A 21,149-nucleotide genomic window follows, 5' to 3' on the forward strand; every position below is an offset into this window, starting at 1 on the left:
CTATCCTGGGGAAAAGACAATGTGCTTTCACCCCTATCCAAGCTCCTCGTGACTTTATCACATCAATAAGGTCACCCCTCATTCTTCTATGTTCCTAGGAATAAAGCCCTAGCTTGGCCAACCTCTCCCTGTAACTCAGGGCCACTCGTCCTGGCAACACGCTTTGTCAAAGAGGTAACCTGGACTTGAAACATCAGCTCTTTTCTCTCCTTACAGATGCTACCAGACTGCTGAGGTTTTCGAGCATTTTCTCTTTTGGTCTCTGTACCAAAAGCTGGTCCAAGGGGCTATTTAGATAGAATAACAAAGGGAAAAAAAAAACATACGCCCAAAGCAGGGTTAACTGGGAACAGCAGGAGACGATGGCCTACCTCTGCTTCTATTTTCTATGTTTCTAAGAGGAACAGCTGGCAAGCGGTCAAGATATAGCCACGTCCAGCTGAGAAGTGGAACTGTCCCAAAAGCACAGAATTCCAGCCTCAAAGCTGCTGATCTTGAATACCTCAGAGCAAAACAACCCCAAATGGAGGAAGACGCTGCAAACCTAAAGATAACTCCTAGGTGGTAACTATTTGCTGGTTTTAATTCACAGAGTTATACTGCATGGGATATTGTTTTGGGACAAGAGACATTTCTCAGAGATCAGGAATGTAGATAAACAGGAATGGGGTAAACTTCATAAGATGCTGCATGTGTGTAGCCATCATTGTAGCTTAATGGACTATTGTTTTGTATTGTAGTTTTTTTTGTTGCTTGTTACTTTTAAGTTAATAAATATTTTTTGATGACTGATTACAGCGAGGCTGCACAGTTTCTCATTGGTTTGCATATCTTTCCTCACATTATACTAAATTAGAAATATACACCACTAAAAACTGGTTGTTCCACGTTAACTTTCTGGGTTTTGGGATACCATAAGATCATAAGACCATATTAGCAGAATTAGGCCACTCGATCCATCGAGTCTGCTCCGCCATTCAATCATGGTTGATATTTTTCTCATCCCCATTCTTCTGCCTTTTTCCCATAACCCCTGATCCCTTATCAATCAAGAACCTAGCTATCTTTGTCTTAAATATACTCAATGACCTGGTCTCCACAGCCTTCTGCAGCAAAGAGTTCCACAGATTCACCAGTCTCTGGCTGAAGAAATTCCTCCTCATCTCTGTTTTAAAGGATCATCCCTTTAGCCTGAGGTTGTGCCCTCTGGTTTTAGTTTTTCCTACTAGTGGAAACATCCTCTCCACGTCCACTCTATTGAGGCCTCGCAGTATCCTGCAAGTTTCAATAAGATCCCCCCCTCATCCTTCTAAACTCCAATGAGTACAGATCCAGAGTCCTCAACCGTTCCTCATATGACAAGCTCTTCATTCCAGGGATCACTCTTCTGAACCTCCTCTGGACCCTTTCCAAGGCCAGCACATCCTCCCTTAGATATGGAGTCCAAAACTGCTCACAATACTCCAGATGGGTCTGACCAGATACCCTTGCATTTAACATTGGCAGGGTTCTTAGCAAACTGAGTGGCTCTTTGGCAGGATTTGAAAACTATGACTCCTTCAGTGTAGGGGGATTTGTAATCTTTAAAATTAACAAGAGTGTGAGAGTGTTGAACCAGGTGGAGTGTTGTGTGGTTAAGATAAAGTGACTGCAACATGGCTCCAGCAGCAGCTAAGACTCATTGGGAAATAAATGATATAACATTGTAAGGTTTGCAAAGTTATATCGTTTTACCTCCTTCTGAACTATAGGGATTCTGTGATTCTATGAAATTGTACACACTTCTCCAGATATGGTCTCATCAACATGCTTTACAACTGTAATAAAACATCCCTACTTTAACATTTCATTAACTTGCAATAAGCAACAACGTTCCATCTGCCTTCCTAATTATTTGCTGTACTTGTGCACTAACCTCCTATAATTCATGTACCAGGACAACCAGATCCCTCTGTATCCTGGAGTTCTGTAATCTTTCTCCATTTAAATAATATATAGCATTTCTAATCTTCCTGCCAAAGTGGACAATTTCACACTTTCCCATATTATACACCCTGTATCAAATTTTTGCCCAATCATTTAACCCCTTTTGTAGACCCCTTAGATCCTCTGGGCTACTGCCTGAACCGAGTGCAGACGGGCGTAAGGTTGACAGGATTAAGGAAGTGAATGGGTGGCTCAGGGATTGGTGTGGGAGGAATGGGTTTGAATTTATGGGGCATTGGCACCAGTATTGGGGTAGGTGGGACCTGTTCGGGCGGGATGGGGTTGGTCTGAACCGTGCTGGGACCAGAGTGCTGGCGAATCGAGTAAAGAGGACTGTAGACAGGGCTTTAAACTAATTGGGGGGGGGAGGGTGCGACGGTAGGTGACGTTACGAGGTCTAAAGTTAAGGATAGGGTACAGGTAAGGGAAGAGGCCGAGGATGTCCCAATAATAGAGGGAGTAGGGGGCGTGAGTATGGTTGGTGGCGTTACGGCAAATAGGGTCCAGGTGAAGGCTGGGATGAAAGCGCTTTATCTGAATGCACGAAGCATTCGGAATAAAGTGGATGAGCTGGTGGCGCTGATCAACACAAATGGATACGATCTGGTGGCCATTACAGAGACGTGGCTGCAAGGTGACAGGGACTGGGAGCTGAATGTACAGGGCTATCAAGTGTTTAGGAAGGATAGGCAGGAGGGAAAAGGGGGGGGCGTAGCTCTGATGATTAAGGATAGCGTCAAGGTGGTAGCAAGGGATGATATTGGAGCCAAGGAGCAGAACGTGGAATCGTTGTGGGTGGAGATTAGGAACAGCAAAGGGAGGAAGACGCTGGTGGGTGTCGTCTATAGGCCCCCGAATACTGATCTGGAGGTGGGGCGGGCTGTTAACGCGCAAATAAGTGCGGCGTGCAGGAATAGGACGGCTGTAGTTATGGGGGATTTCAATCTGCATATTGATTGGTCGACCCATGTTGGACGCGGTGGGCTCGAGGAGGAGGTCTTGGAATGCTGCTGGGATAGTTTCCTGGAACAGTGTGTGTTGGAGCCGACGAGGGAGCGAGCTATCTTGGATCTGGCGCTATGTAATGAGGCGGGTAGAATTAGGGACCTTGCGGTGAAGGATCCTCTTGGGGAGAGTGATCATTGTATGGTGGAGTTTCTGGTGCAGATGGAGGAGGAGAAAGTGGGTTCCCGGACACGCGTCCTTTGTTTGAATAGAGGGGAGTATGGTAGGATGAGAGAAGAATTGGCGAATGTGGACTGGGGGAGCGCGTTGGAGGGAGGGTCTGCTGAGGAGCAGTGGAGGATCTTTAAGGAGATCTTTCTTGGTGCTCAGCGGAAATTTATTCCGATGGTCAAAAAGGACCGTAGGAGGAGAGGTAATAAGCCGTGGATAACGAAGGAGGTGAAGGAAAGTGTTAAATTAAAAGCGGAGGAATTTAGAGTAGCTAAGAGTAGTGGGCGAGAAGAGGATTGGGAGAGGTTTAAATGTCAACAAAGATTGACAAAGAAGTTGATAAAGAAGGGTAGGAGAAACTATGAAGCTGGGCTAGCGCTTAATATAAAAAAGGATAGCAAGAGTTTTTATAAATATATAAAAAGGAAGAGGCTGGCTAGGGTGAACGTTGGTCCTTTAGAGGATGAGAAAGGGGACCTAGTGGTAGGGGATGGGGATATGGCTAAGGTATTGAATAACTTTTTTGTTTCTGTCTTCACGGAGGAGGACGTGAATAATTTGCCGGGTGTTAGCGATGGAAAGGTGGTAGGACTGGAGGGTCTTAATGACATTACTGTTACTAGAGAGGCGGTGCTCGACAGACTGGAGGGGCTGATTGTGGACAAGTCCCCAGGACCGGATGGAATGCATCCGAGGGTTCTGAAAGAAATGGCGGAAGTGATAGTGGATGCCTTGGTGGTTATTTTCCAGACGTCGCTGGATTCCGGGGAAGCGCCGGATGATTGGAAAACGGCTAATGTTATGCCGTTGTTTAAGAAGGGTGCCAGGCAAAAGGCGGGGAATTAAAGGCCGGTTAGTTTAACGTCTGTGGTAGGTAAAATGTTAGAATCCGTCATTAAGGAGGAAATTGAGAGGCATCTTGAAGGGAATTGCTTGATAGAGCAGACGCAGCACGGTTTCATTAAAGGGAAGTCGTGTCTGACAAATTTACTGGAGTTCTATGAGGATGTGTCTAGGGCGGTGGATAGAGGAGAGCCGATGGATGTGGTCTTTCTGGATTTTCAGAAGGCATTTGACAAAGTACCTCACAAGAGGTTATTGCAGAAGGTCGAGGGACATGGAGTTGGGGGTAGGGTGTTAGCGTGGATAGAGGATTGGTTGTCAAATAGGAGGCAGAGAGTGGGGGTCAACGGGTGCTATTCGGATTGGCGGATGGTGACTAGTGGAGTGCCCCAGGGGTCAGTGCTGGGGCCTCAGCTTTTTACCATTTATATAGATGATCTGGAGGAGGGAACCGAGTGTAGGGTGTCGAAATTTGCTGATGACACCAAGATTGGGGGAACGGCAAATTGTGCAGAGGGTGTGGAGAGTCTGCAGAAGGATCTAGATAGGCTGGGCGAATGGGCCAGGAAATGGCAAATGGAATTTAATGTTGGCAAGTGTGAGGTGGTCCACTTTGGTAGGAAGAATGGTAGGAAGGACTATTACTTACATGGCGAAAAACTGCAGCAGGCGACGGTGCAGAGGGACCTCGGGGTCCTTGTGCATGAGTCGCAAAAACCCAGCTTGCAGGTGCAGCAGGTGGTCAGGAAGGCGAATGGGATGCTGGCCTTCATAGCGAGGGGGATTGAATATAAAAGTAGGGAGGTCTTGCTGCAGCTGTATAGGGCATTGGTGAGGCCGCAGCTGGAGTACTGTGTGCAGTTTTGGGCACCGCACCTGCGCAAAGATATTTTGGCCTTGGAGGGAGTGCAGAGGAGGTTTACTAGGCTGATGCCGGAGTTGAGGGGGTTGAGCTATGAGGAGAGGCTGAATAAACTAGGCTTGTACTCGTTAAGAGTTTAGAAGAATGAGGGGAGATCTCATTGAGACGTATAAGATGATGAATGGGATGGATAGGATAGAGGTGGAGAGACTCTTCCCACTCAGAAAGGATAATAGGGCTAGGGGGCACAGCCTCAAGATAAAGGGGGGGCAGTTTAGAACAGAGTTGAGAAGGAACTTCTTCACTCAAAGGGTGGTGAATCTCCGGAATTCTCTGCCCGTTGAAGTGGTGGAGGCTACCTCGCTAAATATTTTTAAGACGCGGGTTGATGGGTTTTTGATAGGCAAGGGGATTAAGGGTTATGGGGAGAGGGCAGGAATGTGGAGCTGAGCCACGACAGATCAGCCATGATCTTATTGAATGGCGGGGCAGGCTCGAAGGGCTGGATGGCCTACTCCTGCTCCTATTTCTTATGTTCTTATGTTCTCTTCACAGCTCACTATCTTGCTTTGTACTATCAGCAAATCCAGAACCTATGCAATCAGTCCCTTTATCCATTGATATTGTTTGTAAAATGTTGCAGCCCCAACACTGATCCCTGATTTTTTTTGATTTACGGGATGTTGGCATTGCTGGTTAGGCTAACATTCATTACTCATCCCTAATTGCCCATGAGGAGGTGGTAGTGAGCTGCCTTCTTGAACTGCTGCAGCCCACGTGCTGTAAGGATACCCACAGTGCTGTTAGAGAAGAAGTTTGGGCAGCATAGTGGCACAGTGGTTGGCACTGCTACCTCACTGCCCCAGGGACTTGGGTTCAATTCTCTGTGTGGAGTCTGCACGTTCTCCCTGTGTCTGCATGGGTTTCCTCCAGGTGCTCCAGTTTCCTCCCACAATCCAAAAATGTGCATTGGTGGATTGGCCATGCAAAATTCTCCCTCAGTGTACCCGAACAGGCGCCGGAATGTGGCAGCTAGGGGATTTTCACAGTAACTTCTTTGCACTGTTAATGTAAGCCTATTTGTGACAATAATAAATAAACTTTACTTCCAGGATTTTGACCCAGCGACGATGAAGGAATGGTGACATACTTGCAAGTCAGGATGGTGAGTGGCTTGGAGGGGGATTTCCAGGTGGTGATGTTCCCAGGTACCTGCTGCCCTTCTCCTTCTAGATGGAAGTGGTCATGGGGTTTGAAATGCCTAAGGAGTCTTGGTGAGTTCCTGCAGTGCATCGTGTAGATGGCACACACCTGCTGCCACTGTAGTGGTGGGGGGATTGGATGTTTGTAGATAGGATGTCCAGCTTATTGAGTGTTCTTGGAACTGCATTCATCCAGGCAAGTGGAGAGTATTTCATCACACTCCTGACTTGCGCCTTGTAGATTATGGACAGGCTTTATTCACTGCAGGATTCCTAGCCTCTGACTTGCTCTTGTAGCCACAGTACATAAGTGGCTAGTGCTACGAACACAGTTGATGATATAACTTCACAGGAAGATCCCAGAGTGCAGTCCTAACTCAGAAGACCATAACATTTTTTCGAAAATATGAAGGATCACAGGATCACTAATTAGTTTTTAAACAAGAAAAGAAACTTATTAAACATTAAAAGTTTGACTATGATACAATACACCTTCACTCCCACTTATCTTTGTAAACAAACACAGATTTTAATGCTTACATGGATTATAATGTATATCTTAGGCTACAATAGTCTCAATAACATACAGTCCCTTTAAACACATAGGCTGACTGTGGTCAGACGCACTCCACCCTGACCAAATGGCCAATGCCACTCAACCAATTTTCTTTCTCTTACAACCTCTCCAGATGATTGTCATCTGAGTGTTTCAAAACTCTACTCCCAAAAAAGGCAAATTTCAAAATCTCTTTTCAAACAATGTTTTCCATCAGCTGTTTGCCTTAAGAATCATTGATGCAGGACTGGCACTGTCATAGAAGACAGAGTATAGCCCTGGAAAGGTCCATTTCTGAATGGAGGGCTGTGACAAGTGGCATTGCCACTAGGGGTCAGTGCTGGGACCTTTGCTGTTTGTAATACATATAAACGATGTGGAGGAAAATGTTACTGGTTTGATTAGTAAGTTTACGTACAACACAAAGGTTGGTGGAATTGTAGATAGCGATGAGGACTGTCAGAGGGTACAACATGATATGGATTCGTTGGTGACTTGGGCAGAAAGATGGCAAATGGAGTTTACTCCGGACAAATGTGAGATAATGCATTTTGGAAGGTCTAATACAGATGGGAAATATGCAGTAAATGGCAGAACCCTTAAGAGTATTGAGAGGCAGAGGGATCTGGGCGTACAGGTACACAGGTCAATGAAAGTGGCAACACAGGTGGAGAAGGTAGTCAAGAAGGCATACAGCGTGCTTGCCTTCATCGGCCGGGGCATTGAGTTTAAAAATTGGCAAGTCATGTTACAGCTTTATAGAACCTTAGTTAGGCCGCACTTGGAATTTTGGTTGCCATATTACCAGGAGGGATGTGGAGGCTTTGGAGAGGGAACAGAAAAGATTTACCAGGATGTTGCCTGGTACAGAGGGCATTAGTATGAGGAGAGATTTAAGAAACTTGGTTTGTTCTCACTGGAACGAAGGAGTTTGAGGGAGATCTGATAGAAGTCTATAAATTATGAGTGGCATGGACAGTGTGGATAGTCAGAAGCTTTCTCCCAGGATGGAAGAGTCAGTTGTTAGAGGGCATGGGTTTAAGGTGCAAAGGGCAAGGTTTAAAGGAGATGTATGGGGCCTGGAACCTGCTGCTGGTTGAGGTAGTGGAAGCAGATAGGACAGTGACTTTTAAGGGGCATCTGGACAAATACATGAATGGGATTGGAATGGAGGGATATGGCCTCCAGAAGGGTAGGGGGTTGTAGTCCAGATGGACAGCATGGTCAGTTCAGGCTTTGAGGGCCAAAGGGCCTGTTCTTGCGCTGTAATTTTCTTTGTTTTTTGTTCCTTGTTCATCCCAGCTTTTCCAAATATACTGTCAAACATGGCTGATGCACCACTTTTAACAAGGAACCCAGCACTAGGTTTTACACCTCTCCCTTAAGGATTCTTTTGCCTTGACTGTCACATAAACTCTTCACAACTGCTTCAACTATTGATTCCCTCGATAGTTTCAAATGTCACCAAACGTTTGATTTACCTCTGAAGTCTGCTTTCCCTCTTTATTCCCTGAATACTGTAGCAGTCTCTTTAACCCAGAACACTTTATCTGCTTTTCCCTTGAATTCTTCTGAACAGTGCCTCGTTCAACTTCTGGTCTCTGTTCCCTTAACTTCAATCTTCCTAAGACATTCTTTCTACCCCATTTCCTCATTATCTGAACTTCATCAGGTTCTTTGAGAAGTCTGCCTTTTCGTAGGCCCCTTGTCTTATCCAGTGTTTCCTCTGGCAGAACTGAGAGATGTTCAGTCTCCAGCTTCCTACCTTCAACTTCAATCTATCCAGCTAAAAAATTAAACTCAAAAAGCTTTCCCATCCTAAAGGTGCCTCCGGTGGCTAAGCAGCAACTTTATGCTTCTGCTAACTTGTTTACCTTTCACACCATAACCCCTTCTCTGCACAATAGAAGCACAGTTTGAAGTGGGCAAACTCCCACGCATACAAACACCTTTGTCTAGCATTGAATCTAACTATAGGTTTATCCTTACTTACACAGTAACACTAAATTAAACCAACTAAAACCCATAATGCTTAACAATACAAATATAAATCCCTTAAAATGAACTTTGTTTGCCTGACACTAGTCCAGTTGAGTTTCTGGTCAATCATCAATCATTGGTAGTGGGAGGATTCAGTGATGGTGATGCCACTGAACGTCAAGGGACGACGGTTAGACTTTCTCTGGTTGGAGGTGGTCATTGCCTGGTGCGTGTGTGTCACGATTGTTACTTGCCGCTTGTCAATCCAAGTCCAGATATTGTCCAGGTCATGTTCCATTTGGACATGGACTGCATCTGTATCTGAGGAGTCATGAATGGTGCTGAACATGGTGTAATCATCAGTGAACCTCCCCATTTCTAACCAAACAAGGTCATTGGTGAAGCAATTGAAGATGGTTGGGCCTAGGACACTACCCTGAGGAGCTGATGGTTGATCTTCTACCAAACTCCTATGCTGTATTTTTCTTTGTTCTTGTTCTTTGTTCTTTGTAGCAGTTTTGGCAATTTTCAACTGTTTTCAGGTTTGGCACCTTTCTTCAGGTCATACTTTCAAACTTTAAAGTTGATTTTCGCACATTTTGGGATCTCATTGCTGCCACCATATTGTATATTGGTCATCTCTGGCTAAAGAATGATTGCAGAGACATAGATATGCCTGAACAATAACTAGTTTATTGTATGAACATCTCTAATTACAGATGCTCAATAGGTATTTCTAATCTAAGTGCTGAGCCTTCTCCTGCTAACTTCTCAGTCATGTGACACTCTCTTACATTATCAAGTTGGTTGTACTGTTTCTCCAGCCCCTTTCCACCTTGAACACCCAATACTATGCCAACTTGTGGATTAGACATTAGACTGCTCTTTTTATTTGGCTATGGGGGTCATGATTTTCCACAACTATACGGATTGCAGTGAGCACACAAGCAAATTTAGTGTAAATACAATAGAAGGATACCAAATTTATAAATACATCTGAATTTCACTGGCAAAAGTAGTGTCACTTTTCTACAGATTATTCTGTGTGGAGTCAGTTTGTCTTTCTTTGTTGTCAGGTTCTTGTATCGCTGCCTTTACCCCACTGTAACTGGAGCTTCCTCCTCTCCACCAGGCTGTGGATGAAAAGAGGTGACAGTGTTCCCAGGGGATTTCACCAAGGGTTTGGACGATCTTGTAGAAAAGTTCTCTTTCCCTCCATGGAGCATGGAATTACCCTTTAGATCCTGGAAGCAAGCCGGATTGTTTTACTTTGGAAGTGGATGCCATGCCATCCCTCATTCCTCTGGGGGCTTTTAGAGTGACTGGTATGATGTGGACTGTTGTCCATGAGTCACCAGATTATTAAAATATAATTGCAAAACTTGGCAGACTGCGATTTGACCTCCAACTCCTTGGAGTTGCTGGCCCCATATTATAACCATTAGAATATTTGTAACGCATTGATCTTTTTGACCTCTGCCTCTTTGAGCTTCTCCAAAGCAAGTCTGATCTTGTCAGCTTTTGCCTGGGCCTCTCTGAACCCTGAGCCTGACTACAGGTCCCCGTCCCTCAACCCTGACCCCGAGGACAGGGCCCCGTCCCTCAACCCTGACCCCAAGGACAGGGACCCATCCCTGAACCCTGACCCCAAGTCCAGGGCCCAGTCCCTCAACCCTGACCCCGAGTACAGACCCCAGTCCCTCAACCCTGACCCCGAGTACAGACTCCAGTCCCTCAACCCTGACCCCGAGTACAGACCCCAGTCCCTGAACCCTGACTCCGAGTACAGACTCCAGTCCCTGAACCCTGACCCCGAGTACAGACTCCAGTCCCTGAACCCTGACCCTGAGTACAGACCCCAGTCCCTCAACCCTGACTCCGAGTACAGACTCCAGTCCCTGAACCCTGACCCCGAGTACAGACTCCAGTCCCTGAACCCTGACCCTGAGTACAGACCCCAGTCCCTGAACCCTGACTCCGAGTACAGACTCCAGTCCCTGAACCCTGACCCTGAGTACAGACCCCAGTCCCTGAACCCTGACCCTGAGTACAGACCCCAGTCCCTGAACCCTGACCCCGAGTATATTTTAATAATCTGGTGACTCATGGACAACAGTCCACATCATACCTGTCACTCTAGAAGCCCCCAGAGGAATGAGGGATGGCATGGCATCCACTTCCAAAGTAAAACAATCCAGCTTGCTTCCAGGATCTAAAGGGTAATTCCATGCTCCATGGAGAGAGAGAGAACGTTTCTACAAGATCGTCCAAACCCTTGGTGAAATCCCCTGGGAACACTGTCACCTCTCTTCATCCACAGCCTGGTGAAGGAGCTCAGTGGATTGATAAATTTTTGGCACCAAGTAAATTCTGAAACCCTTTTTTTTTCCTTTCTGAGGGATACAATGGTTTTATTACCATGACCATAATGCAGTCAGGGAAGAGGCTTCCAAACCCCTTCAGATGGAAACTGTGGCATTGACAAGCGGGAAAAAGTCACAGGAGGCAGTAAAATATCTGGATTGGACAACTTGACCTCAGATCCGCGACTTAATTTTAAAGTCCCAAACTCAGGCCAGGGATAAGGCGGCTACAAAAGGCAGATGAAGTCTAGTTAGCAGCCTGATGCCATCATCAGTGCAATGAGTTAAATTCAACAATAAGCAAAGGGGAGGCCTTAGCTGTGGGATTCCTAGACCAGGACTGTCCGCTCCCCAAGAAATGTGGCTGTTTTAGTACTTATTGTAGGCCAGAAGCAGCAGGAGTTGATGGTTTTGGTCATAAGGAGAGGCTGGATAGACTGGGACTTTTTCCTCTGGAGCGTAGGAGGCTGAAGGGTGATCTTACAGAGGTCTATAAAATAATGAGGGGATCAGGTCAGCTGATAGTCAATATCTTTTCACAAAAGTAGGGGAGTCTAAAACTAGAGGGCATAGGTTTAAGGTGAGAGGGGAGAGATACAGAAGTGTCCAGGTGGGCAATTTTTTCACACAGAGGGTGGTGAGTGTCTGGAACAAGTTGCCAGAGGTAGTAGTAGAGGCAGGTACAATGTTGTCTTTTAAAAAGCATTTAGATAGTTACAAGATGGATATAGAGGGATACGGGCCAAATGCAGGCAATTGGGATTATCTTAGGGATTTAAATAAAAAGGGCGGCATGGACAAGTTGGACCAAAGGGCCTGTTTCCATGCTATAAACCTCTGTGACTCCTGGCCGCTCCCCATATCTCATGATTTCCTGTCTTTGAGATTTGTCAACCTTTAGTATCATTGTGTTTTCCAAAAGTGTTTCCTCACTTACATTAACTTAAGTGAGTTCCAGTCCTTGAATTATTATTAGATTCCTCGTAGCAAAGCGCTGGAATTTATTTTGACAGAGATTCATTGTATATGACGATTGTAAGATAACAAATCAAACAATCTGACAGATTAATGTCGGAAGGATATAAATATTAGCTTAAACCACTGTTTTTAATTGTGGTTACAGAGAGCAAGAAATAGAAACTATAATTAGAGTGAGCAAGGGAGAGAGAGAGAGAGAGAGACAATGCAAATGTGACAGATTCTGATAAATTGCTTGAGTTCCTGGTAACAGATTTTTTTGTTTACTTTATTCCAACCCAACCAAGTCAAATTAATGCCAATTCAGAGTCCCAACAAGTTGGGACATTCCCGATCCAAGCTGACAAGACAGGGCTCTCACCTCCTGTCTTGGGCTTGATCTACATGATCCAAGCTGATTGGAGTGGGCATAGCACCTCCTCCAAGGCTTGATCTCATTTGCATCTTAGCCAAAAGGCTGAGATGCCACTTTTAAAAATTGCTTCAAATGAAGCTGAAATGTAACCTAATGACTTCAACCAAGTGCAGCATGTCGATACTGTACTTGATCTTGGCCAAAAGGCCGAGAACTTCCAATGGATCAATGCCAGCTACTTTCTCTGTGAACTTGCCCCTCCATCTTGACGCCCCACCTTTAGTTTTTTGCCTGCCTTGGCTTGCCCCACCCCTCCCCCACATGGCCACCTTTCCCTTGTTGTTCAGTTTTGCTTTCATTGAGCACTGACGCGTGCTCTCCTTTTAACACGTTCTGCTATCTTACCCTTTTGCCACCGTAGGCACGTTCTTCAGTTCTTAATGCCACCATTACACTCCCTTTGTCTTATGTCTGTGACACCTTTGTCAATCTCTCCTTAGTTCCGACCTATCCCTAACCTTCTATTGTGCCCCATCCCCCTCTCCGACTACATAATTCATTACATTTCTATCCCTCTTCAGTTCTGTAGAAGAGTCATACGGACTCGAAATGTGAACTCTGTTTCTCCCTGCACGGATGCTGCCAGATCTGCAGAGTTTATCCAGCATTTTCTGTTTTTATTTCAGATTTCAGGATCTGCAGTATTTTGCTGACATCTCACTCTGTCCACTGTCTGCTACGGCTCAGTGGGCAGCACTTGTTTCTAAGTGAATATGTTGTGGGTTTAAATCCCTAGAGGCTTGAACACCGAGGTTTAGACTGACTCTCTGTTGCAATAATGAGCTGCACTGTCAGAGGAACCATCTTTTGGATTATATCAAAGAAGAGAAGGGGGATTCTCCCTGATTTCCTGGCCAATGTCCATCCATTTTCCAGCATTGCAGAATCACAGAACGTTTACAGTGCGGAAGAAGGTCATTCAGCCTATCAAGTCTGCATTCTACCTAATCCCACTCTCTGCCTTGCACATTCTCTCTTTTCAGATAGCAATCCAACCACCTTTTGAATACCTCCATCAAACCTGCCTTCATCACCCTCTCAGGGAGTCTCCACCCAGCAGACTCAATAGGCCACGTGGCCTAATTCTACTCCGATGTCTTATGGTCCCTGGTGAAAAAGATTTTCCTCACATCACTTCTATCTCTTTTGCCCATTATTTTGAATCTGTGCCCTCTATAGATTTTGATGTACTCTTAAGAGGAATTAGTTTCTCACCACCTATCCTATCTGTAGTGATGGTAGTGACTGCCTCTTTGAGACAGCATAGCAGAAGTGGGTCAGCTGGCTGGAGGGACTAATGGGAACAGCGAGCAGGTGACCACCCTACAGGGTGAAGTCCTTTCTCAAGCAGAATCATTGAGTAGCCATGTAGTAAGTATGTACGGACTGGAGCTTCGCCCCAAGATAGCCATGGGCTGCAATCCCTTGAACCTTGTGTCTCCTTATCAATAAATACCTTTTGTTCCTAAACCTAAAGTGCCTTGACGTCACCCAAGGGGTACCATGCTATTACCCTGCCATAACCATACTTCACTTTCCAAAGAGAATGAGGGACTGTTGTGTACTCTGTTACACGGAGACGTGGCTCACTCCTGTTTCATTGGACAGCGCCCTATAACCAGAGGGCTTCTCAATCCATCAAATGGATCGTACAACAGCCTCAGGCAAGGCTAGGGGAGGTGGGGTCTACTTCCTAATTAACACCTCATGGTGCCTAGACATAGCAACACTGACAACTTTCTGCTCCCTAGACCTAGAATACCTGACACTAAAATGCTGCCCCTACTATTTTCCATGGGAATTCACCTCCATTATCCTGATGGCAGTTTACATCCCACCCCATGTGGACATGAAGATCGCACAGGACAAAATATTCACCACTACAAATAGCCTTGAGACGAAACATCGCTAGGCCTTGTTCACTGTGGCCGGGGACTTCAATCAGGCCAAGCTCAAGAGCATGCTACCAAGTTACCACCAACACGTGTCCTGTCCCAGAGGCCCAAACATCCTTGACCACTGCTACACAAATATCAAACATGCCTACTCCTCTGTCGCCCACCCACACTTTGGCAAATCAGACCACAAGGCTATGTTCCTGCTCCCGGCTTATAAGCAAAAACTGAAGTGGGAGAATCCATCAAAGAAAGTCATACAGTGTTGGTCTGTGGACTGGTCAGTATTTTAAAACTGCGATCAGCCTGAACAAGCGAGCCACTACAGTAACTGATTTAATTAGTAAGTGTGTAGAAGATTTCGTGCCAAACAAGCAACTCCGTGTGTTCCCCACCGAAAACCATGGATAAACAGAGATATCCACTGTTTGCTGAAGTCCTGGTCTGAGGCATTGAAGTCAGGTGACCCTGACCTATCCGAGAAAGCCAGATATGATCTAAGGAAATCCATCAAAATGCCAAAAGACAGTACCAGACCAAGCTAAAGTCCCAGGCTAGCCACACGGACTATGGCAAGGTCTGCAAGACATAACAGGCTACAAGATGAAGGCATGTAAAATTGCCAGCTCCAACGCATCCCTCCCTGATGAGCTCAATGCATTCTACGCTGGTTTTGAGCAAGAGGTCGGTGAGAGCACGCCCTCCACCCTGGAACCCCAGATGAACCTGTATCTGGGGTCACCATTACAGATGTCAGAGCAGCCTTCTTGAAGGTCAACCCACAGAAAGCAACTGGCCTGGATAAGGTACCTGGACAAGCACTCAGATCCTGTGAGGATCAGTTGGCGGACATATTCACAGACATTTTCAATCTCTATTACAACAATCTGAGCTCCCTATCTGCTTCAAGAAGATGACCACCATCCCGGTACTGAAGAAAAACCAAGCAGTGTGCCTTAATGACTATCTTCCAGTGGCTCTGATATCCATCATTATAAAGTGCTACAAAAGACTAGTCATGGCACGAATCAATTCCAGCCTCCCGATTATTTGAATCCACTATAGTTCGCCTATCAACGCAGCAGGTCCACAGCAGACGCTATCTCCCTGGCCCTGCACTCAACCCTGGAACACCTAGATAACAAGGACACCTATGTTGACTCCTATTTATTGACCACAGCTCAGCCTTCAACACCGTTATTCCCACAAAACTCATTTCCAAACTCCATGGCCTAGGCCTTGGCACTTCCCTCTGCGACTGGATCCTGAACTTCCGAATTCACAGACCACAATCAGTCAGGATAGCAACAACACCTTCTTCATGATCATACTCAATACCGGTGCCCCACAAAGCTGTGTTCTCAGCCCCCTATTCTCTTTATACACCTATGACTGTGTGGCCAAATTCTCCTCCAATTCAATTTTCAAGTTTGCTGACAACACCACCATAGTGGGTCAGATCTCAAACAATGATGAGACAGAGTACAGGAATGAGATAAAGAATCTGGTGAACTGGTGCAGCAACAATAATCTCTCCCTCAATGTCAACAAAACAAAGGAGATTGTCATCGACTTCAGGAAGCATAAGGGAGAACATGCTCCTGTCTACATCAACAGGGAACAAGTAGAAAGGGTTGAGAGCTTCAAGTTTTTAGGTGTCCAGATCACCAACAACCTGTCCTGGTCCCCCCATGCCGACACTGTAGTTAAGAAAGCCCACCAACACCTCTACTTTCTCAGAAGACTAAGAGAACTTGGCAATGTCAACTATGACTCACACCAACTTTTAGATACACCATAGAAAGCATTCTTTCTGGTTGTATCATAGCTTGGTATGGCTCCTGCTCTACCCAAGATCACAAGGAGCTATAAAAGGCCATGAATGCAGCCCAATCCATCGTGCAAATCAGCCTCCCATCTATTGACTCTGCCTTTACTTCCTGCTGCCCTGGCAAAGCAGCCAGCATAATCAAGGACCCCACGCACCCCGGACATTCTCTCTTCCACCGGGAAAAACATACAAAAGTCTGAAGTCACATACCAACCGACTCAAGAACAGCTTCTTCCCTGCTGCTGTCAGACTGCGTGTGTACTGTGTTTCACATGTGTAACAGGGCTGTGTGTAGTATGTGCTGAGTTTCACATCTTGTGAAACAGGGCTGTGTGCAGTGTGTGCTGAGTTTCACATCTTGAGTGACAGGACTCTGTGCGTAGTGTGTGCTGAGTTTCACATGTGTAACAGGGCTGTGTGTGTCGTGTGTGCTGAGTTTCAAATCTTGTGTAACAGGGCTGTGTGTGTGGTGTGTGCTGAGTTTCACATCTCGTGTAACAGGGCTGTGTGTAGTGTGTGCTGAGTTTCACATCTTGTGTAACAGGGCTGTGTGTGTAGTGTGTGCTGAGTTTCACATCTCGTGTAACAGGGCTGTGTGTAGTGTGTGCTGAGTTTCACATCTTGTGTAACAGGGCTGTGTGTGTAGTGTGTGCTGAGTTTCACATCTTGTGTAACAGGGCTGTGTGTAGTGTATGCTGAGTTTCACATCTTGTGTAACAGGGCTGTGTGTAGTGTATGCTGAGTTTCACATCTTCTGTAACAGGACTGTGTGTGTAGTGTGTGCTGAGTTTCACATCTTGTGTAACAGGGCTGTGTGTAGTGTATGCTGAGTTTCACATGTGTAACAGGGCTGTGTGTGTAGTGTGTGCTGAGTTTCACATCTTGTGTAACAGGGCTGTGTGTGTAGTGTGTGCTGAGTTTCACATCTTGTGTAACAGGGCTGTGTATAGTGTGTGCTGAGTTTCACATGTGTAAGAAGTCCAACAGGTTTATTTGGTAGCAAAAGCTACTAGCTTTCGGAGCACTTGCTGCCCCTTCGTCAGGTGAGTGGGAGTTCTATTCACAAATAAGGCATATAAAGACACAAACTCAATTTACAAAATAATGATTGGAATGTGAGTTTTTACAGGTAATCAAGTCTTAAAGGTACAGACAATGTGAGTGGAGAGAGCGTTAAGCACAGGTATATTTTGGCCTTGGAGGGAGTGCAGAGGAGGTTTACTAGGCTGATGCCGGAGTTGAGGGGGTTGAGATATGAGGAGAGGCTGAATAAACTAGGCTTGTACTCGTTAGAGTTTAGAAGAATGAGGGGAGATCTCACTGAGACGTATAAGATGATGAATGGGATGGATAGGATAGAGGTGGAGAGACTCTTCCCGCTCAGAGAGGATAGTAGGACTAGGGGGCACAGCCTCAAGATAAAGGGGGGGCGGTTTAGAACGGAGTTGAGGAGGAACTTCTTCACTCAAAGGGTGGTGAATCTCTGGAATTCTCTGCCCGTTGAAGTGGTGGAGGTTACCTCGCTAAATATTTTTAAGACGCGGATTGATGGGTTTTTGATAAGAGAGGGGATTAAGGGTTATGGGGAGAGGGCGGGAATGTGGAACTGAGCCACGACAGATCAGCCATGATCTTATTGAATGGCGGGGCAGGCTCGAAGGGCTAGTTGGCCTACTCCTGCTCCTATTTCTTATGTTCTTAAATGTGAATTGTCTCCAGACAGGACAGTTAGTGAGATTTTGCAAGTCCAGGCAAGTCGTGGTGATTACAGATAATGTGACATGAACCCAAGATCTGGTTGAGGCCGTCTTCATATGTGCGGAACTTGGCTATCAGTCTCTGCTCAGTGACTCTGCGCTGTCATGTGTCATTCATGAAGTCCACCTTGGGAAATGCTTACCCGAAGATCAGAGGTTGAATGCCTGCGACAGCTGAAATGTTCCCCAACAGGAAGAGAACAGTCTTGCCTGGTGATTGTCCATTGTCGTAGCATCTGCATGGTCTCTCCAATGTACCATGTCTCAGGACATTCTTTCCTGCAGCATATTAGGTAGACAACATTGGCCGAGTTACAAGAGTATGTACAGTGTACCTGGTGGATGGTGTTCTCACGTGAGATGATGGCATCCGTGTCGATGATCCGGTATGTCTTACAGAGGTTGCTGTGGCAGAGTTGTGTGGTGTTGTGGTCACTGTTCTCCTGAAGGCTAGGTAGTTTGCTGCGGATAATGGTCTGTTTGAGGTTCTGCGGCTGTTTGAAGGCAAGAAGTGGGAGTGTGGGGATGGTCTTGGCGAGGTGTTCGTCTTCATCAATGACAGATTGAAGGCTCTGGAGAAGACGTCATAACTTCTTCGCTCCGGGAAAGTTCTGGACGATGAAGGGTACTCTGTCCATCGTGTCCCGTGTTTGTCTTCCAAGGAGGTCAGTGCCGTTTTTCGCTATGGCATGTTGGAACTGTCGATTGATGAGTCGAGCACCATATCCTGTTCTTATGAGGGCATCTTTCAGCAATTGGAGGTATCTGTTGCGATCCTCCTCATATGAGCAGATTCTCTGTATACAGAGGACTTGTCTGTAGGCGATATCTTCTTTAACATGTTTAGGGTGGAAGCTGGAGAAGTGGAGCATCATGAGATAATCCGTGGGCTTGCGGGTACAGTGATGTGCTGAGGTGACCGTCCTTAATGGAGATGCATGTGTCCATGTGTGTGTACCCAACCTTGTTACACAACGTGCTGAGCTGACCGTCCTTAATGGAGATGCATGTGTCCATGCGTGTGTAGTGTTTCACATGTTGCGTAACAGGACTGTGGTTGTAGTGTTTCACATGTTGGTAACAGGGCTGTGTGTGTAGTGTGCTGAGTTTCACATGTGTAACAGGGCTATGTGTGTAGTGTTTCACATGTTATGTAACAGGGCTGTGTGTGTAGTGTTTCACATCTTGTGTAACAGGACTGTGTGTGTAGTGTTTCACATCTTGTGTAACAGTGCTGTGGTTGTAGTGTTTCACATGTTAACAGGGCTGTGTGCAGTGTGTGTTGAGTTTCACATGTTGTGTAACAGGGCTGTGTGTGCAGTGCGTACTGAGTTTCACATCTTGTGTAATAGGGCTGTGTGTGTAGTGTTTCACATGTTGTGTAACAGGGCTGTGTGTGTAGAGTGCTGAGTTTCACATGTTGTATAACAGGGCTGTGTGTGGTGTTTCACATGTTGAGTAACAGGGCTGTATGTGTAGTATGTGCTGAGTTTCACATATTGTGCAACAGGGCTGTGTGTGGTGTTTCACATAAAGAACAAAGAACAACCCAGCACGGGAAACAGGCCCTTTGGCCCAACGAGCCCGCGCCGCCATCTTGACAAAGCATTTTCCTACACCTACCTACACCTACATGTTAAGTAACAGAGCTGTATGTGTAGTATGTGCTGAGTTTCACATATTGTGTAACAGGGCTGTGTGTGGTGTTTCACATGTTGTGTAACAGGGCTGTGTGTATACAGTGTGTGCTGAGTTTCACATGTTGTGTAACAGGACTGTGCGAGGTGTTTTACATGTCATGTAACAGGGCTGTGTGTGCTGAGTTTCACATGTCATGTAACAGGGCTGTGAGTGGTGTTTCACATGTCGTGTAACAGGGCTGCATGTGTAGTGTTTTACATGTCGTGTTACAGGGCTGTGTGTGGTGTTTCACATGTCGTGTAACAGGGCTGTGCGTGTAGTGTTTCATATGTCGTGTAATAGGGCTGTGTGTAATGTTTCACATGTCGTGTAACAGGGTTGTGTGTGTCATGTTTCACATGTCGTGTAACAGGGCTGTGTGTGGTGTTTCACATGTCGTGTAATAGGGCTGCATGTGTAGTGTTTTACATGTCGTGTTACAGGGCTGTGTGTGGTGTTTCACATGTCGTGTAACAGGGCTGTGAGTGTAGTGTTTCACATGTCGTGTAACAGGGTTGTGCGTGTACTGTTTCACATGTCGTGTAACAGGGTTGTGCGTGTAGTGTTTCACATGTCATGTAACAGGGCTGTGTGTGTAGTGTTTTACATGTTGTGTAACAGGGCTGTGCATGGTGTTTCACGTCATGTAACAGGGCTGTGTGTGTCATGTTTGACATGTCGCGTAACAGGGCTGTGTGTGTCATGTTTGACATGTCGCGTAACAGGGCTGTGTGTGTCATGTTTGACGTGTAACAGGGCTGTGTGTAGTGTTTTACATGTCATGTAACAGGGCTGTGTGTGGTGTGTTTCACATGTCGTGTAACAGGGCTGTATGTGTCATGTTTGACGTTGTGTAACAGGGCTGTGTGTCATGTTTAACATGAGTAACAGGGCTGTGTGTAGTGTTTTACATGTTGTATTACAGGGCCGTGTGTGTCATGTTTGACATGTCGTGTAACAGGGCCGTGTGTGGTGTTTTACATGTCATGTAACAGGGCCGTGTGTGGTGTTTTACATGTCATGTAACAGGGCCGTGTGTGGTGTTTTACATGTCGTCTAACCGGGGTGTGTGTGGTGTTTTACATGTCGTCTAACCGGGGTGTGTGTGGTGTTTTACATGTCGTCTAACCGGGGTGTGTGTGGTGTTTTACATGTCGTCTAACTGGGGTGTGTGTGGTGTTTTACATGTCGTCTAACTGGGGTGTGTGTGCTGAGTTTCACAATTGTAAAAACTCCCATTCATCCCCGCCTCACTGCGTCACCGCCTCCCCGCCTGCTGATTGGCTCTGCCTTCAATCACACCATGACGTGTGCCATCTCCACTTTATGAATGAAATCCCAATTTCCGCGCGGCGGCTGTTTTTTTAATATCAAATCTGTGGGTTTCTAATGCCGTGAACAATTCTAGTGTTTGAACGCCGGTTTTGTTTCCTCTTGTTTAATAATTAACTGCAGGGGAAGGGTTGAAGAGCCGCTAAGACGGCGTTACCACAGCAACAGGCAAGCCTCCCTCCGCCATGGGTAAAAAGTTTTTTTAGTCCAGTCAGACGACTGAAGATTATGAACAGAATATCGACCTCTGAATGCAATTCGAGGATTTATAATCATCCACACCGCGTAAATTC

The sequence above is a fragment of the Carcharhinus amblyrhynchos genome, chromosome 2, assembly GCF_965287045.1.
Source record: "Carcharhinus amblyrhynchos chromosome 2, sCarAmb.v2.hapA, whole genome shotgun sequence".
Classification (NCBI taxonomy): Eukaryota; Metazoa; Chordata; class Chondrichthyes; order Carcharhiniformes; family Carcharhinidae; genus Carcharhinus; species Carcharhinus amblyrhynchos.